At 42.3% G+C, this 16353-nt stretch overlaps 2 non-coding genes and 2 pseudogenes across 2 annotated transcripts; all 4 read left to right on the top strand.

The window, feature by feature from the left end:
- Positions 1–2461: 2461 nt before the first annotated feature.
- Positions 2462–2557, top strand: LOC124693686 (annotated as a pseudogene).
- Positions 2558–2632: 75 nt separating this feature from the next.
- LOC124693966 lies at positions 2633–2782 on the top strand. The gene has a single exon (XR_007000404.1). It is a non-coding gene; the product is annotated as a small nucleolar RNA snoR136 (small nucleolar RNA).
- A 986-nt stretch (positions 2783–3768) lies between these two features.
- LOC124693684 lies at positions 3769–3864 on the top strand (annotated as a pseudogene).
- Positions 3865–3942: 78 nt separating this feature from the next.
- Positions 3943–4083, top strand: LOC124693968. The gene has a single exon (XR_007000406.1). It is a non-coding gene; the product is annotated as a small nucleolar RNA snoR136 (small nucleolar RNA).
- The last annotated feature ends 12270 nt before the right edge of the window (positions 4084–16353 follow it).

The raw sequence follows: 16353 nt of genomic DNA, 5'->3' as shown, positions 1-16353 counted from the left end.
TACCATCTACTAGATTAGATCTTGGCTTGTTATTCGTTCTTGCGGTAGAATTTTTTTTGTTTTCTATGCTACGAATCCCATCACCCACTTGGTGGGTTGGCTAGGGCTTCTGGAATCCCTCCGGGACTCTACCTGCCATAGTGATTTATTCCGAACGATTCTAGAATCTTCTAGAACTTTCCATAAATGTACCGAACCATTCCCAAACTTGGAATGTGACTTCCTATATATGAATCTTATTCTCCGGACCATTCCGGAACTTCTTGTGATGTCCTGGATCCCATCCGAGACTCCGAACAATATTCGAACTCCATTCCATATTCCATATCTACTTAAAACGACATTGAACCTTAAGTGCGTCACCCTACGGTTCGTGAACTATGTAGACATGATCGAGACTCTTCTCTGAGCAATAACTAATAGCGGGACCTGGAGATCCATAATAGCTCCCACATCTTCAACGATGACTTCGTGATCGAATGAACCATTTACATACGATACCGATTCCGTTTGTCTCGCGATATTTTACTTATTCGAAGTTTGATCGTCGGTATCTCTATACCTAGTTGAACCTCGTTACCGATAAGTACTCTTTATTCGTAGCGTGATATGACATCCCTTGTGAGCCAGTCACATGCTTGCAAGCTAGTTGGATGACATTCCACTGAGAGGTCCCAAAGTATATCTATCCGTCATTTGGATGGACAAATTCCACTATTGATCCACATGCTTCAACCTATATTTTCCGAACACTTAGTATCACCTTAATATCATCAAAGCATCCATCCGGTGTAGGTGATTAACATGATCTCATGGTCGAAGGATTATGTTACTATGTAGCTTAAAGCTTGAAGCAAAACGAATTTAATGACTTGATCATATGCTACGCTTACTATTGGTGTATGTCCATCACATCATTCACCTAATGATATGATCTTGTTATTAATAACATCCAATGTTCATGATCCATGATCATCTATTAATCAACAGCTAGTTTAACAAGAGACTTACTAGGGACTCTTTTATGTTACAAAACACATAAGTATTAATGTTTCCGGTTAATAAAATTATAGTATGGGATGTAAACATTTATCATGAACACTAAGATATAACAATAAACACTTTTATTATTGCCTCTTGGGCATATCTCCAACACATCAAACCTTGGAGGAAGGTTGGCGAAGGAGACCAAAAGGAGTCACCTGCTCCATGCGGCACCACCGCCTCCACTCTGCCTATGTTATTTCCATTGGAATCACCGCCGCTACTTCTTCTTTCCCAATCATGGTCTCCATGATGGGTTGTAACGTGGCTTAAACCCATTTATTAATGTTGTGATTATGTAAATATTTCTGAATAGTGTAATAGTCTAAAATGATTTGGAGCGTAGTGCCTCCCTCTCCCCATGAGGGATCAAATCTTATATTTGACACTTTGGTGTCTCATAAATATTGAATATTATTTTAGTGAGCAGCGACATCACCTTAGTCAATATCAAGATCCGCCTGATTAATTTATTGGATTTACTTTCTCGAAGATGCTTATAGAGATAGAGCATGTATAAGCACATTTTTAAAATCAGTGTATGTATGTATCTGTAAGCCTTTGTGTCTGTTTCACAAAAAAAAAAAAACTAAATAAATACCTCTGAAGATGGAGATGGAGGGTGCAATGTGTGATGGGATGCGTGATGGATTTTCTCGTTACTATTTTTTTGCGAAACTCAGTACAAGAGGTAGCACTAGCTGAGCCCATTAGTGTTTGCTCTTTGAGATCTGCAACAAAAGAAATAGCACAAAATCTGGCGAAATATTCTGGAAGACGCCCAGAACGACCTTTTGTTTTTACAGCCACTACTACTCTTTCTTTTACCCTTGAGTTTTTTTTTTTTGAGCATATTTACCCTTGAGGTGGGATCATTTTTACATGAAACGTTCAATTCCGAAGCCCATAATTTGTACCGTGCCTGAAGTTCTCGCGGCCCATCACAGCACGCTAGCCCATTAGGGTTTGATGCGGGAAGACAGGAACCCGCGTCGGCTATAAATTGCTCTCGCCTCCCCGTCCTCTTACCTCATCACAGCCGCCGCCTCCTCCGTCTTCTTCGTTCGTACTTTCCGGACGGAAGATTTGTTTCAACTTGTTCGTTCTTTGTTTCTCAGCGAATCTGGTTTCCGTTCTTCTGATTTTTCTTCGTTCTCCGCCATCTATCTATTTTTAATCCGTTATTTGCTTGTGCTTCATCATCTGGTCATTGGGATGATCAGTCTCTCGAGGCTGATCGGTTCCCTATAGACTCGTTCCCTTGAAGCAACATCATCCCGTTGTATCTCGAGTTCGCCCCTCTAGTGTGCCCTACGAGTTCCTCTCTCAGGGCGCCGGCGGCTCTTACATACATTTAATCATATAAAGGATGCATCTTTTGTCCTACGGTGTCTCTGTTTTGATACGTTTGATTTCTGACAACCGTGATGAGCCAATTTTACAGTTACAGACCTGTAATGACTCCTGCGGAAATGATCGCATGGTTTAAGAACATCTAAGGGACTGAGTTGTCTTGTGAAATCTAGATTCGCATCCTGGATCTTGGCTGTTCGTAGATTTATACTAGATCATAGCCGATTTTGTATGATCTGCTTCTCTTAAAAGTATTCGTATTCATGCCTGTGAACTCACTTTATGGTTCTTGGGCATTGACAAGACGGGGAGCAGAAAGCAATTGTTCCTCTCGCTATCCAGCGCAGAATTTCATGATGCAACTGGACGTCGAGGAACGACAATTTGTTTTGATGAACTTGAACCTTTTTATATCGATTATGCATCCAAACATTGTCCTTCCATCACTGGACACACTTTAGATGGAATAAACTGACTATGCGAAGGAGGAAAGGAAATAAGAAACAGAATAATAAAATTTGTTTGACAAACATCCGCTGCACGGTGGTATATCTGCGGCAATTCGAATCGAGTTTGATTTCAGAAGATTAATATTACGGAGCCCTCATTCTTTCCGCTGAAGATTTGAAGCTTGAACACTCTGTATCGCGCGAATACGTAATCCTGACCGTCGAGATGGCCCGGTTGAAAACATCAGGCATGCACAGGCGTTGTCAAAGCAATCCTTTAGGGTTCTTCATGTTCATATTGACCTCATTTCATCTAAGAAATTTGTTAACAGTGGTAAAATGATTACTTGCAAAATGCGTTCTTCCTTGTAGGCTCTAGATCTAATCCTGTTAGATCACTTACTGATTAAAGTGAAACCTTTGTGAACCCATGAAAATTGATACAGGGGAGTGCCTAGTTTTGAATGCAAACACTCGTTTTACGAGTGTTTCACATAGTAGTTAATATCGCATCGAATTTATTTAGCCCAAGCTCACCTTCACCATAGCAAGTGTTACACTTGTTTACATTAAAAACAGCAGGGATTGTTCAAAAGTGCTTGTCTCTTCAATCTTGATTTGCTCTGCCCTGTTTTTGTTTGTGCTTTGCGAAATGGTATCAGCACGTGATTTACTCCATGTAAAAAATAACTCGTGAATTGTTCGTGCTTCGTCATCTGGTCATTGGGATGATCAGTCTCTTAGGCTGATCGGTTCCCAATAGACTCGTTCCCTTGAAGCAACATCATCCCGTTGTATCCCGAGTTTGCTCCTCTTGTGTGCCCTACGAGTTCCTCTGGCAGGGCGCCGGCGGCTCTTACATACATTTTTACATATATATGCAGCATTGATCTTCTGTCCTGTTTCGATACGTTTGATTTCCGACAACAGTGATGAGCCAACTTTACAGTTACAGACCTGTAATGACTCCTGCGGAAATGATCGCATGGTTTAAGAACATCTAAGGGACTGAGTTGTCTTATGAAATCTAGATTCGTTTTCGTGGCTATTGGTGTTCGTAGTTTATAGATCTTGCAGATTTTGTATGATCTTGCGGCTCTTCGAAGTATTCGTATTCGTGCCTGTGAACTCACTATGGTTCTTGGGCATTGACGAGATGGGGAGCAGAAAGCAATCGTTCCTCTCGCTATCCAGTGCGGAAATTATTAATGTAACTGGACGTTGAGGAACAACAGTTGGTCTTTATGAATTTGAATCTTGTGATTTCGGGTAACCTTTTGATTTCAAGTATTCATATTTTTTTTGAAAAGAGCGCAAAAGCTTTGCCCTATTCCATTAATTAAGAAGAAGTAGAATAAGTTTTACAAGGCACCTGATTACACTCTTGAAACAAAAAAGACCTCTCGCGGCATCAAGTTACTCATACATTTATCACCCGCCAAAATCCAAAGTTTAGCCTCTTGCTTGATCTTATTGAAGAGCACGAAGGGTGGCGCTTGCTTGCCTTTAAAGACCCGAGCGTTTCTTTCATTCCAAAGCTCCCAAGACACGAGGAAGGTTAACAGTGGTGGACCCAGGATCAAAATTGAGAGGGGGCAAAAATATATTTGTAGGTGAAATTTTTTTTTTAAGTGGGGGCAAATCACTCTTTACGAGTACTATTACAAGGAGAATTACCAATTGAGGGAGGAGGGGGGGGGGGGGGCAGCTGCCCCCCTTGCCAACAAGCTGGATCCGCCCATGAAGGTTAATGATGCCGTCCTTGCGCTTGGTCATCTTGCCCCACCATGGGTGAAGAGAAGTGGTTGGCCAAAGGTTGGGGTCAAGGGGTTGAATGCCAAGCCAATTGTTCAAAAGGCCCCAAAGGCGGATGGTGTAACGACAATTGACAAGAAGGTGATCCATGGATTCTAAAGCATGTTTGCAAAAAGGGCAATCCCGACCATTAGGCCAACCCCTCTTCTCCAAGCGGTCATTAGTCCAAAGCCTATTTTGAAGCGCAAGCCACATGAAGAGCTTATACTTAGGCGGTGCTTAAAACTTCCACACCGAGGATGCGACCGGGGAAAGCGTGGCTCCGAAGAACTGAGCATGGTAGGCGGAGGTAGAGGAGTAGATACCATTATCGGTGAGGTTCCAAGAAATCTCGTCCTCCACGTCCTCATTAAGAGAAACCTCGGAGAGTTTGACCCAAAGGTGGATGTATTGGCGTATATTTTGCATGGTGAAAACCGCATCCAAGTTAATCTTGGAGATCCAACCATGATTGGACATGGCCTTGTTGACTTTCCAATTCTTTCTAGTGGATATTTTGTATATGAGAGGGGCGATGTCGATGGGCTTTACGCCATTAAGCCACGGCGCCTTCCAAAAAGGAGTCTTCTTCCCATTGCCCACCGCAATGGTAGTTGAGGCGTAGAAAAGGTCCATGTCCGTGTCATTGCAAGGGTTGCCAAGACCCACCCAAATTTTGGACGGCTCTTTCCATTCCTTCCAAGGCCACCGTAAGCGAAGGGCACGGGAGAAGAACTGGGCATTAAGAACCCCAAGGCCACCAAGATTTTTGGGCCTACAAACAATATCCCAATTGACCTTACATTGTCCACCGGAGACCTTATCGGTGCCCGCCCATAAGAAGGCTCTTTCAATTTTCTTCATGTTGACCATAGTGCCATTCGGGACATTGAGAGATGTGAAGTGGTAGATAGCTTGAGAGGAAAGGACGGATTTGACAAGAGCGGTGCGACCCGCGAAGTTAACAAGTTTCCCATTCCAAGTGGGGATTTTCCGGGCCGCTTTGTCCTCAAGAGATTGAAAGTCCGCTTTGCGTAGACACCAAGGGGAGAGGGGTAGCCCAAGATACTTCAACGGAAAAGTAGCCCTAAGAACCGGGGTGCCATGAAGGATATCGTCTAGGTCGATGTTGTGGCAACAAATAGGTACAACGGAGCTCTTGTGGAAGTTGGTGCATAGACCCGTAACTTCGCCGAAGGCATGAAGGATGGTGGTGAGGTTTTGCACATCATGCTTAGAGGGCGCAATGAAGATTGCCGCATCATCGGCATAGAGGGAGGTCCTCAAAATGGTGGTCCGCCTAGCAAGCTTGTGAAGCAACCCATGAATGGAGGCAAGCTCTTCAAGTATTCATATTAACATTGCTTTGAACTGCCCTTCTTTGACTGGAGGTACATTACATGAAAAACACATGCTACGAACTGGCACGACACCAATGGAGGAAAGAAATCAAATACATGAGAAGTCCAAGAAAATGCGTTGTTCATGAATGACCTGTTCATCTTGGTATACCGGAAGAGACTTTTGAGTTCTGTCTCAGCTTGAAAAGGCTTGAATACTACCGAGTCATTGTCAATGCAGGCTGGTTCTGTGCGGTGATTCTCGAAACATTTACTTCCCAGATTACCAACAGCCCGCCAAGGCAGAATCCGTGGAGATTGCTCAACAGGGACAGACGTCGTTTTGGAGTAAAAACGTCAGGCATGGACTGTTTCCTTGTCTAAACAGTTGCCTGTTAGTCCTTCACTTTGACTGTTTGTTGGTTACCCTGGGATTACGTAGTTCATAGTTGATTTAAGTAAATGCAGTTATGTGGAACAGTTGCTAGGGTAGGCTTGGCCTTTCAATGTTTTATAGCAGCTCTGGACAGGGGCCGGACATTTGGCCGGATTTTCCCCGGAGCCGGATTTTCCGGGGGGGGCGGATTATCCGGCCCTTACTTAGGCCGGATTATCCGGCCCCCGGAAGCCCCAACGGCTGGAAATTGGGAGGGGGTATTTATACCCCCTTCTTCTACCTTGCTCCTTGCTCAATCATTGCACAAAAATCTGCCAAGTCTCCATCACCATTAGAGCCAAGATTTGCAAGATCTCCTTCCTCCCCCAACCAAAGCTCTTGATCTTTGGAGATTCGAAGGAGAAGACACCGATCTACATCCTCACCGAAGCGATTTACATTTCCCCCTCATTTGTTTGAGGACCCTCTTGCTAGTGTTCCTTTTGGTTCCCTAGTTGATTGTTGTTGATGTGTTGTTATTGTTGATTGTTGTATTGTTACAGATTTGGGAGCCTCCAATTCGGTTGTGGATGTGTGCCCCAAGAACCTTGTAAAGGCCCGGTTTCCGCCTCGAGGAAATCCCTTAGTGGAAGTGGGCTAGGCCTTCGTGGCGTTGCCCATAGGAGATCCGAGTGAAGCCTTCGTGGTCGTTGGTTTGGCTTTCGTAGCAACCACACTCCTCCAAACGTAGACGTACCTTCTTGCAAAGGAAGGGAACTACGGGAATCATCTCCGTGTCTCCGCGTGCTCCACTCTCGGTTACCTCTATCCTATACTATCTCCTATATATTGCGTAGCTATATCTTGCTAGGTTGGTTACCTTGTCATATAGGTAAATTCACTTAGTTGCATATCTAGAGAATTTACCTTTGTGTCAAGCCTAAATTGAAAAAGAACTAAAAATTGGTTAGCACCTATTCACCCCCCTCTAGGTGCGGCATACGATACTTTCAATTGGTATCAGAGCCTCGGCTCTTATTTCGGGCTTAACCGCCTAAGAGTATGCCGGACGACGAGCCTGCGGAAGGGGCCGCTAAGATGGTCTCCATGGATGATTTCAATTCGTTGAGGTCCTCCATGGAAGCTCAAATGGAAAGCATGAGAAAAATGATTTCCGAGCTTTTGACTCTGGTCCCTCCTAAGGCTCCCATCGTAGAGGTAAAGGACACGGGTGCGTTAGAAGAGGGAGATGATTCTACATTACCCCCTTCTACCAAACCCGTGGATGGTGATAACTTAAACACTATCAAATCTCCCATTGCATCTCCTAAGGGAACTAGTGGAGGTGAGAGCTACAATCGAGTACCTCCGCCTTTTCTATCTCCCGATATACCGGTTCCTCATCCTCATATGAACATTCGGGGCGACCCGCCTAAGTTTTCCGTTAATGATTTCGATACTTGGCAATTTGAGTTTAGCTCTCATGTTCGCAGTGCCTCCAATGAACTTTGGAGAATCATCGTGGAAGGCTTCAAGCCCTTCAACCCCGACAAGTTGACTAGAAGAGAAGCGGTTGATAGTCAACTCAACAACACCGCCTTGCACATGATTCAAACTAGTGTGGGGACAAAGGATTTGTCTCGTGTTCGGAATTTCACCACCGCCAAGGAAGCTTGGGATGGTTTGGCCGCTAGTTGCATTGGAAGTGAGAGCACTAGAAGGAACAAGTATAATGCTCTTCGGAATAAAGCCGAAGGATTCATGAGGCTACCGGATGAAGATCATGAAGTCATGTATGGAAGACTTCTCACCGTTGCCGATTCCTTTCGGCTTGTTGGTGCCACCCACATCAATGACACTTGGATCAAGGAGAAGTACATCGATTGCATGATGCCGTTTGAACCCATTGATGCCAAGACTCTTGTCGGTAGAGAATGCTATCCCTCTCTCACTTCTCAACAAGTCGTGCACGAGATGCAAGCTCTCAAGGTGCTTGAGCAAAACTCTCATGATTCTCGCAATCGAGCTCTTGGGATGTCAAAAGGGTCCAACCTTGCCTTGGTGGTCAACTCCGTGGAAGAAGTGATTCCTCAAGAATCTTATAGGGCATCTTGGAGTATGTCCTATCCGGAAGACTTGGAACACCACTACCATGACCACATGGCATTCCATTCTAACACCTTTTGGGTTGACCCATCCAAGGCCAAGGAAGGCAACATCAAGAGAAACAACTCAAGGGGGTTCACAAGTTCGGGCCCAAGGACAAGATCTTGCTACAATTGTGATGACAAGCGCCATTTCATTGCCGAGTGCCCCTATGAGAATAGGGAGACTCATGGTGGAAGGCTCATCCCCAAGGACAAGAGCAAAGACTCAAAGGGCAAGTATTCAAAGCCCCCCAACAAGAAATTCTATAACAAGAGCAAGAAGGGCAAGAGGCCCTCAAGGATTGTGCTAGTGACTAAGGAAGAATATTCTTCCGGAAGTTGAAAGTTGTAGTGATGAAGAAGAAGAAGAAAGCTCAAAGGAAGTGGCCGCCATTGTCACTACCAACATTCCCTCTTCATCTCTCTTTGAATCCCCCAATGAGAATCCTCGTATCAAGAATGCACATTGCTTCATGGCAAGGTCCACCTTGGACACATCAATTGTGATATCAACTCAAGAAGAGTATACCTCCGGAGATGATGATGTTGATGATGAAGAAGATGCAACCTCAAATGGTTTGGTTGCCCTTGCCTCCCTCTCCACTAACTCTTCATCAATAAGTGAATCTCCCAATGAGGTCATTCATGTGGAGGAAGAAAGTTGCCTCATGGCTAAATCTTCCGAGGTATCATCTCCTAACCCCTCTACGCCTAACATTTCAAATGATCTAGGGGTTGATCTTGCTAGTCTAAAAGTGAAACAAGAAATGCTAGAGTTTGATGATTTCATTCTTAACCTACAAGGTAATACTAAAAAGCATGTTTCAAATCTCATGGTTCGTATGGCTCAACTAAATGGTACTCTTGATAAAAAATGCCAAATAGAGAGAGAAGACTCTCTTGAAATACATGCTCTTAAAAATGCTCTTGAGGAAAGTCAAGAAACTATAGCTTCTCTTGAAGAGAGGCTAGAAAATCTTGAAGAGCCTCAAGATAAAATTAACAAGCTCACTAAAGCTAGAGATCTTGCTAGAGCCAAGACTAAAGTGCTTTCAAAGGAAAATGCCAAATTTGGTGTTCATCATGAGAAACTTGTGAAAGATCTAGATGAACTAGACAAGGCACACAAAGCCTTGAAGAGTGAATACTCTCTCCTCTCCAAGTCTTATGAGCAACTTCAAATTAGGCTCGCTTCATATGACATACCTAGCACCTCTACTCCTTCATGTGATCATGCAAATATTATTGAGGAAAATACTAGGTTGAAGGATGAACTTGCTAAGGCCTCCTCTCCCCAAAGCAAACTTTCCTTGGATAATCTTTTGAGTAAGCAAAGATCAAACAATGGGAAGGAGGGCCTTGGCTATAATGCCAAGGAAAAGAAGGCAAACAAGCAAAAGGCCAAGGCCGCACAAGAGAAGAAGAAAGCCATCACTAATGGTGAAGCCTCCAAGGGCAAAACCATAAATGATGATGATGCGGGAATTGCTAACCCTCACTATGTTTTATTTAAAGATTATTATGGTGATGTTTATGCTAAATATGTTGGCCCATATGATGGTTATGTTGCTTGGTCTATTTGGGTCCCAAAGACCCTTGTTGCTAACAAAAGAGGACCCATTGAGAAATGGGTACCTAAATTCAAGAATTGATCTCATGTAGGACTATGCCGCCGGAGGTTCAAAATGGGTACTTGATAGTGGATGTACAAGTCATATGACCGGCGGCAAGAACCTCGTCAAGGAGTTGAGGCCTAACATAAACAATATCACCGTCTCCTTTGGCGATAATTCTACATCCGAGGTATTGGGTTTTGGCAAGGTTGTGGTTGCACACAACATTACTCTTGTGGATGTCATGCTTGTCAAAACCCTCGGTTACAATTTACTTTCCGTTTCCGCCCTTGGCAAGATGGGTTTCGCCGTCTTTATTGATAATGATATTGTGGTCCTCTTGTGGAGCAAGACTCTAAAAGTCGCTTTCGTTGGGTATCGCGAACACAACTTGTATGTGGTGGACTTTTCGGGGAACACCACGTCAAGTGCGATGTGCCTATTCGGAAAGGCGGATGTGGGTTGGTTGTGGCATCGCCGCTTGGCCCATGTCAACATGAGAACTTTGCAAAGTCTTCACAAGGGGAACCATATTGTGGGACTAATTGAAAATGTGTCTTTTGCCAAATATCGTGTTTGTAGGGCTTGTGTTGAAGGCAAAATGCATGACTCTTCGCATCCAAGCAAGACTATCATCTCTTCCAAGAGGATCTTGGAGCTCCTTCATGTGGATCTCTTTGGTCCCGTCTCTCATGCAAGTCTTGGTGCGAAGAAACATTGCTTGGTGATTGTTGATGACTACTCGAGATACACTTGGGTCTACTTTCTCAAGACGAAAGATGAGACTCAACATATATTCATTGACTTTGCTACCGAGGTGCAACGCCAACACAACCTCCTCATTATGGCAATAAGAAGTGACAACGGCTCCGAGTTCAAGAACTATACACTCAATGATTTTCTTAGTGATAAGGGGATTCGTCATCAATATTCCGCTGCTGACACCCCTCAACAAAATGGTGTTGCGGAGAGGAAGAACCGGACTCTTATGGATATGGCAATATCTATGATGGCGGAGTATAAATCCCGCTATAACTTTTGGGCCGAAGCCATCTCCACCGCTTGTCACTCTTCTAACCGGCTCTATCTCCGCAAGGGCTTGAACAAGACTCCATATGAAATACTCACCGGGAACAAGCCTAATATCTCAGACTTCAAGGTGTTCGGGTGTAAGTGTTTCTACAAAATCAAAGGAGTTCGTTTATCTAAATTTGCTCCTAAAGCTTTGGAGGGTATATTTGTTGGTTACGGTGCCGAATCTCACACTTATAGAGTCTTTGATATATCTTCCAAGATTATCATTGAATCTTGTAGTGTGAAGTTCGAAGAAAATGATGGCTCCCAAGTGGGGCAAGTTGATGTTTGTGCAGGTGATGAAATACCTCAAGATTCCATAGTAAGAATGGGTGTGGGATTTTTCCGCCCCATTGAGGGACACGGTGTGGCGTCTCGGGAAGGACTATGCTCTACCACGGTGGAGCCCTCATCTTCTCAACATCAACAAACCCCATCTAGTGAAGCAAATGATGCACCAACCCAAGAACAAGAACAAGACCCTCCCTCTTGTGTGCAAGATCAAGGACAAGATCAACCAAGCATTCATGATGGCTCCAATGAGGATCCAATCAACTCTTGTCATTCTCCGAATATTGTTGAAGATCAAGCACATGAGGATGAGCAACCTCAAGAAATTGAGGAAGCTCAAGTTGAAGGTCAAAACGGGGACCCAAATGATCAAGTTGATCAAGTGACACCTCCAAGGCCAAGAAGAACCAAGGAGGAGATCGAGGCCCGTCGTTTAGCAAGAAGAGATAGGAACCTTGAACTTCGTGGACACATTCATGACAAGGTCCTTGGTGATGTAAGGGCAAAAGTTTCCACAAGAAGGCAATTGGCTAACTTTAGCAATCATCATGCTTATATCTCCTTAGTGGAACCCAAGAAAGTATTTGAAGCCCTTGAAGATTCGGATTGGTTGGAAGCTATGCACGAAGAACTCAACAACTTCAAGCGCAACAAAGTATGGACCTTAGTAGAGAAGCCAAAGGGGTGCCGCAATGTTATAGGCACTAAATGGATTTTCAAGAACAAGCAAGATGAGTTTGCAAATGTTGTGAGGAACAAGGCAAGATTGGTGGCTCAAGGGTTCTCTCAAGTTGAGGGAATTGACTTTGGAGAAACCTATGCTCCCGTGGCTCGCCTTGAGTCCATCCGTATCCTTCTTGCTTATGCATCGCATCATAACTTTAAGTTACAACAAATGGATGTGAAAAGTGCATTTCTTAATGGTCCTTTGCATGAAGAGGTTTATGTTAAGCAACCCCCGGGGTTTGAGGATCTCAACTTCCCTAACCATGTCTATAAGCTTGATAAAGCACTTTATGGTCTCAAACAAGCTCCTAGAGCTTGGTACGAGCACCTTAAAGAATTATTGGTAGACCGTGGGTTTGATGTTGGGCTAATCGATCCCACTCTTTTTACTAAGAGGGTCAATGGGGAGCTTTTCGTTTGCCAATTATATGTTGATGATATTATCTTTTGCTCTACTAACAAAGCTTTCAATGATGAATTCTCAAAGCTTATGACCGATAGGTTCGAGATGTCTATGATGGGAGAGATGAAGTTCTTCCTTGGTTTTGAGATCAAGCAATTGAGGGAAGGAACCTTCATCAACCAAGCAAAATATCTCCAAGACATGCTCAAGAGGTTCAAGATGACCGAGTTGAAGGGTTGATACGTCCCAAACGTATCTATAATTTCTTATGTTCCATGCTACTTTTATGATGATACTCACATGTTTTATACACATTATATGTCATTATTATGCGTTTTCCGGAACTAACCTATTGACGAGATGCCGAAGGGCCGATTCTTGTTTTCTGCTGTTTTTGGTTTCAGAAATCCTAGTAAGGAAATATTCTCGGAATCGGACGAAATCAACGCCCAACACTGTCTACAAGAATAGAAGCACCCATAGACATCAAGCACTTTTCTGGCGTCGTTGCCGGGGAGGAAAGGTAAAAGGCACTCATACTCCGGTCCCAGGTAAAAGTACTTTTCTGTTGCCGTTGTGTGTGTGCTCGAAGCTATTTCCTTTAGATCCTGCAATTGCATCTTTTTGTTTCTTGTTAAAACACTAGTAAGGCATAATGGAAAACTTCTGTGAGCTTTTTGTACTATTTCCTGAGTCAAGACATGAATGGTTTAATGCGAAAATTAAAAAACCTATGGAACCTTATTTGCATGCTAGTAGTAATATTAGTATGAACGCTTTGAACACCATTGTTGATAATGATATAGAAAATTCTAAGCTTGGGGAGGTCGGTTTTGATGAGAATGATCTCTTTAGCCCTCCGGGTATTGAGGAGAAAGTTTATGTTGATTATGATATGCCTCCCATATATGATGATTATAACGATAGTGGTCTTTTGGTGCCACCTACTATGGAGAGTAAATTTTATTGTGATTATACTATGCCTCCTACACTTGATGAGAATAATAATGATAGCTACTTTGTTGAATTTGCTCCCACTACAACTAATAAAATTGATTATGCTTATGTGGAGAGTAATAATTTTATGCATGAGACTCATGATAAGAATGTTTCATTTGATAGTTATATTGTTGAGTTTGCTCATGATGCTACTGGATATTATAATGAGAGAGGAAAATATGGTTGTAGAAATTTTCATGTTACTAAAACACCTCTCTATACGCTGAAATTTTTGAAGTTACACTTGTTTAATCTTTCTATGCTTGTTGCATCATGCTTCATGAATTTGTTTATTTACAAGATTCATATGCATAGGAAGCATAGGCTTAAATTTGTTTTGAATTTACCTCTTGATGCTCTCTTTTGCTTCAACTCTTATTTCTTGCGAGTGCATCATTAAAACCGCTGAGCCCATCTTAATGGCTATAAAGAAAGCACTTCTTGGGAGATAACCCATGTATTATTTTACTACAGTACCTTTGTTTTATATTTGAGTTTTGGAAGTTGTTACTACTGTAGCAACCTCTCCTTATCTTTATTTTATTGCATTTTTGTGCCAAGTAAAGTCTTTGATAGTAAGGTTCATACTAGATTTGGATTACTCGCGTGAAACAGATTTCCTGCTTGTCACGAATTTGGGTATGATTCTCTGTAGGTAACTCAGAAAAATCTGCCAATTTACGTGCGTGATCCTCGGATATGTACGCAACTTTCATTCAATTTGAGCATTTTCATCTGAGCAAGTCTGGTGCCTCTTTAAAATTCGTCTTTACGGACTGTTCTGTTTTGACAGATTCTGCCTTTTATTTCGCATTGCCTCTTTCGCTGTGTTGGATGGATTTCTTTGTTCCATTACCTTCCAGTAGCTTTGGGCAATGTCCAGAATTGTTAAGAATGATTGTGTCACCTCTGAATATGTGAATTTTTGATTATGCACTAACCCTCTAATGAGTTTGTTTTGAGTTTGGTGTGGAGGAAGTTTTCAAGGGTCAAGAGAGGAGGATGATACAATATGATCAAGAAGAGTGAAAAGTCTAAGCTTGGGGATGCCCCCGTGGTTCATCCCTGCATATTTCAAGAAGACTCAAGCATCTAAGCTTGGGGATGCCCAAGGCATCCCCTTCTTCATCGACAACTTATCGGGTTTCTTCTCTTGAAACTATATTTTTATTCGGTCACATCTTATGTACTTTACTTGGAGCGTCTGTGTGCTTTTATTTTCGTTTTGTTATTTTCATTCTCTGAATAAATGCTTGTGTGGGAGAGAGACACGCTCCGCTGGTTCATATGAACACACGTGTTCTTAGCTTTAATGTTAATGGCGAAGGTTGAAACTGCTTCGTTCATTGTTATATGGTTGGAAACAGAAAATGCTGCATGTGGTAATTGGTATAATGTCTTGAATAATTTGATACTTGGCAATTGTTGTGCTCATATAGATCATGTTTAAGCTCTTGCATCATGTACCTTCTACCCATTAATGAATAGCTACATAGAGCTTGTTAAAAATTGGTTTGCATGATTAGTTTCTCTAGAGTCTAGATATTTTCTGGTTAAGGTGTTTGAATAACAAGGAGACGATGTAAAGTCTTATAATGCTTGCAATATGTTCATATGTGAGTCTTTGCTGCACCTTTTATATACTTGAGTTTGCTTCAAACAACCTTGCTAGCCTAGCCTTGTATCGAGAGGAATTCTTCTCATGTATCCAAATCCTTGAGCCAATAACCATGCCATTTGTGTCCACCATACCTACATACTACATGGTATTTCTCCGCCATTCCAAAGTACATTACTTGAGTGCTACCTTTAAAATTTCTATTCTTTGTCTTTACAATACATAGCTCATGGGAAAATAGCCTTAAAAACTATTGTGGTGAAGAATATGTACTTATGTGTCTTATTTCTTAATAAGTTGCTTGTTGAGCGGTAACCATGTTTCTGGGGACGCCATCAACTCTATTACCTTTGTTGAATATCATGTGAGTTGCTATGCATGTTCGTCTTGTCTGAAGTAAGGGAGATTTTCATGATCAAATGGTTTGAGTATGCATATTGTTAGAGAAGAACATTGGGCCGCTAACTAAAGCCATGATTCATGGTGGAAGTTTCGGTTTGGACAATAATCCTCAATCTCTTATGAGAATTTTAATTGTTGTTGAATGCTTATGCATTAAAGAGGAGTCCATTATCTCGTTGTCTATGTTGTCCCGGTATGGATGTCTAAGTTGAGAATAATCAAAAGCGAGAAATCCAATGCGAGCTTTCTCCTTAGACCTTTGTACAGGCGGCATAGAGGTACCCCTTTGTGACACTTGGTTGAAACATATGCTATGCAATGATAATCCATGTTAATCCAAGCTAATTAGGACAAGGTGCGAGCACTATTGGTATACTATGCATGAGGCTTGCAACTTATAGGATGTCTTATACATAACACATATGCTTTATTACTACCGTTGAAAAAATTGTTTCTTGTTTTCAAAATGAAAAGCTCTAGCACAAATATAGTAATCCATGCTTCCCTCTGCGAAGGGCCATTCTTTTACTCTATGTTGAGTCAGTTTACCTACTTCTTTCTATCTTAGAAGCAAACACTTGTGTCAACTGTGTGCATTGATTCTTACATGTTTACTTATTGCACTTGTTATATTGCTTTATGTTGACAACTATCCATGAGATATACATGTAGAAGTTGAAAGCAACTGCTGAAACTTATATCTTCCTTTGTGTTGCTTCAATGC

The sequence above is a fragment of the Lolium rigidum genome, chromosome 2, assembly GCF_022539505.1.
Source record: "Lolium rigidum isolate FL_2022 chromosome 2, APGP_CSIRO_Lrig_0.1, whole genome shotgun sequence".
Classification (NCBI taxonomy): domain Eukaryota; kingdom Viridiplantae; phylum Streptophyta; class Magnoliopsida; order Poales; family Poaceae; genus Lolium; species Lolium rigidum.
The sequence above is the reverse complement of the archived record's forward strand: the minus strand, read 5'-3'. Positions and strand labels throughout refer to the sequence as shown.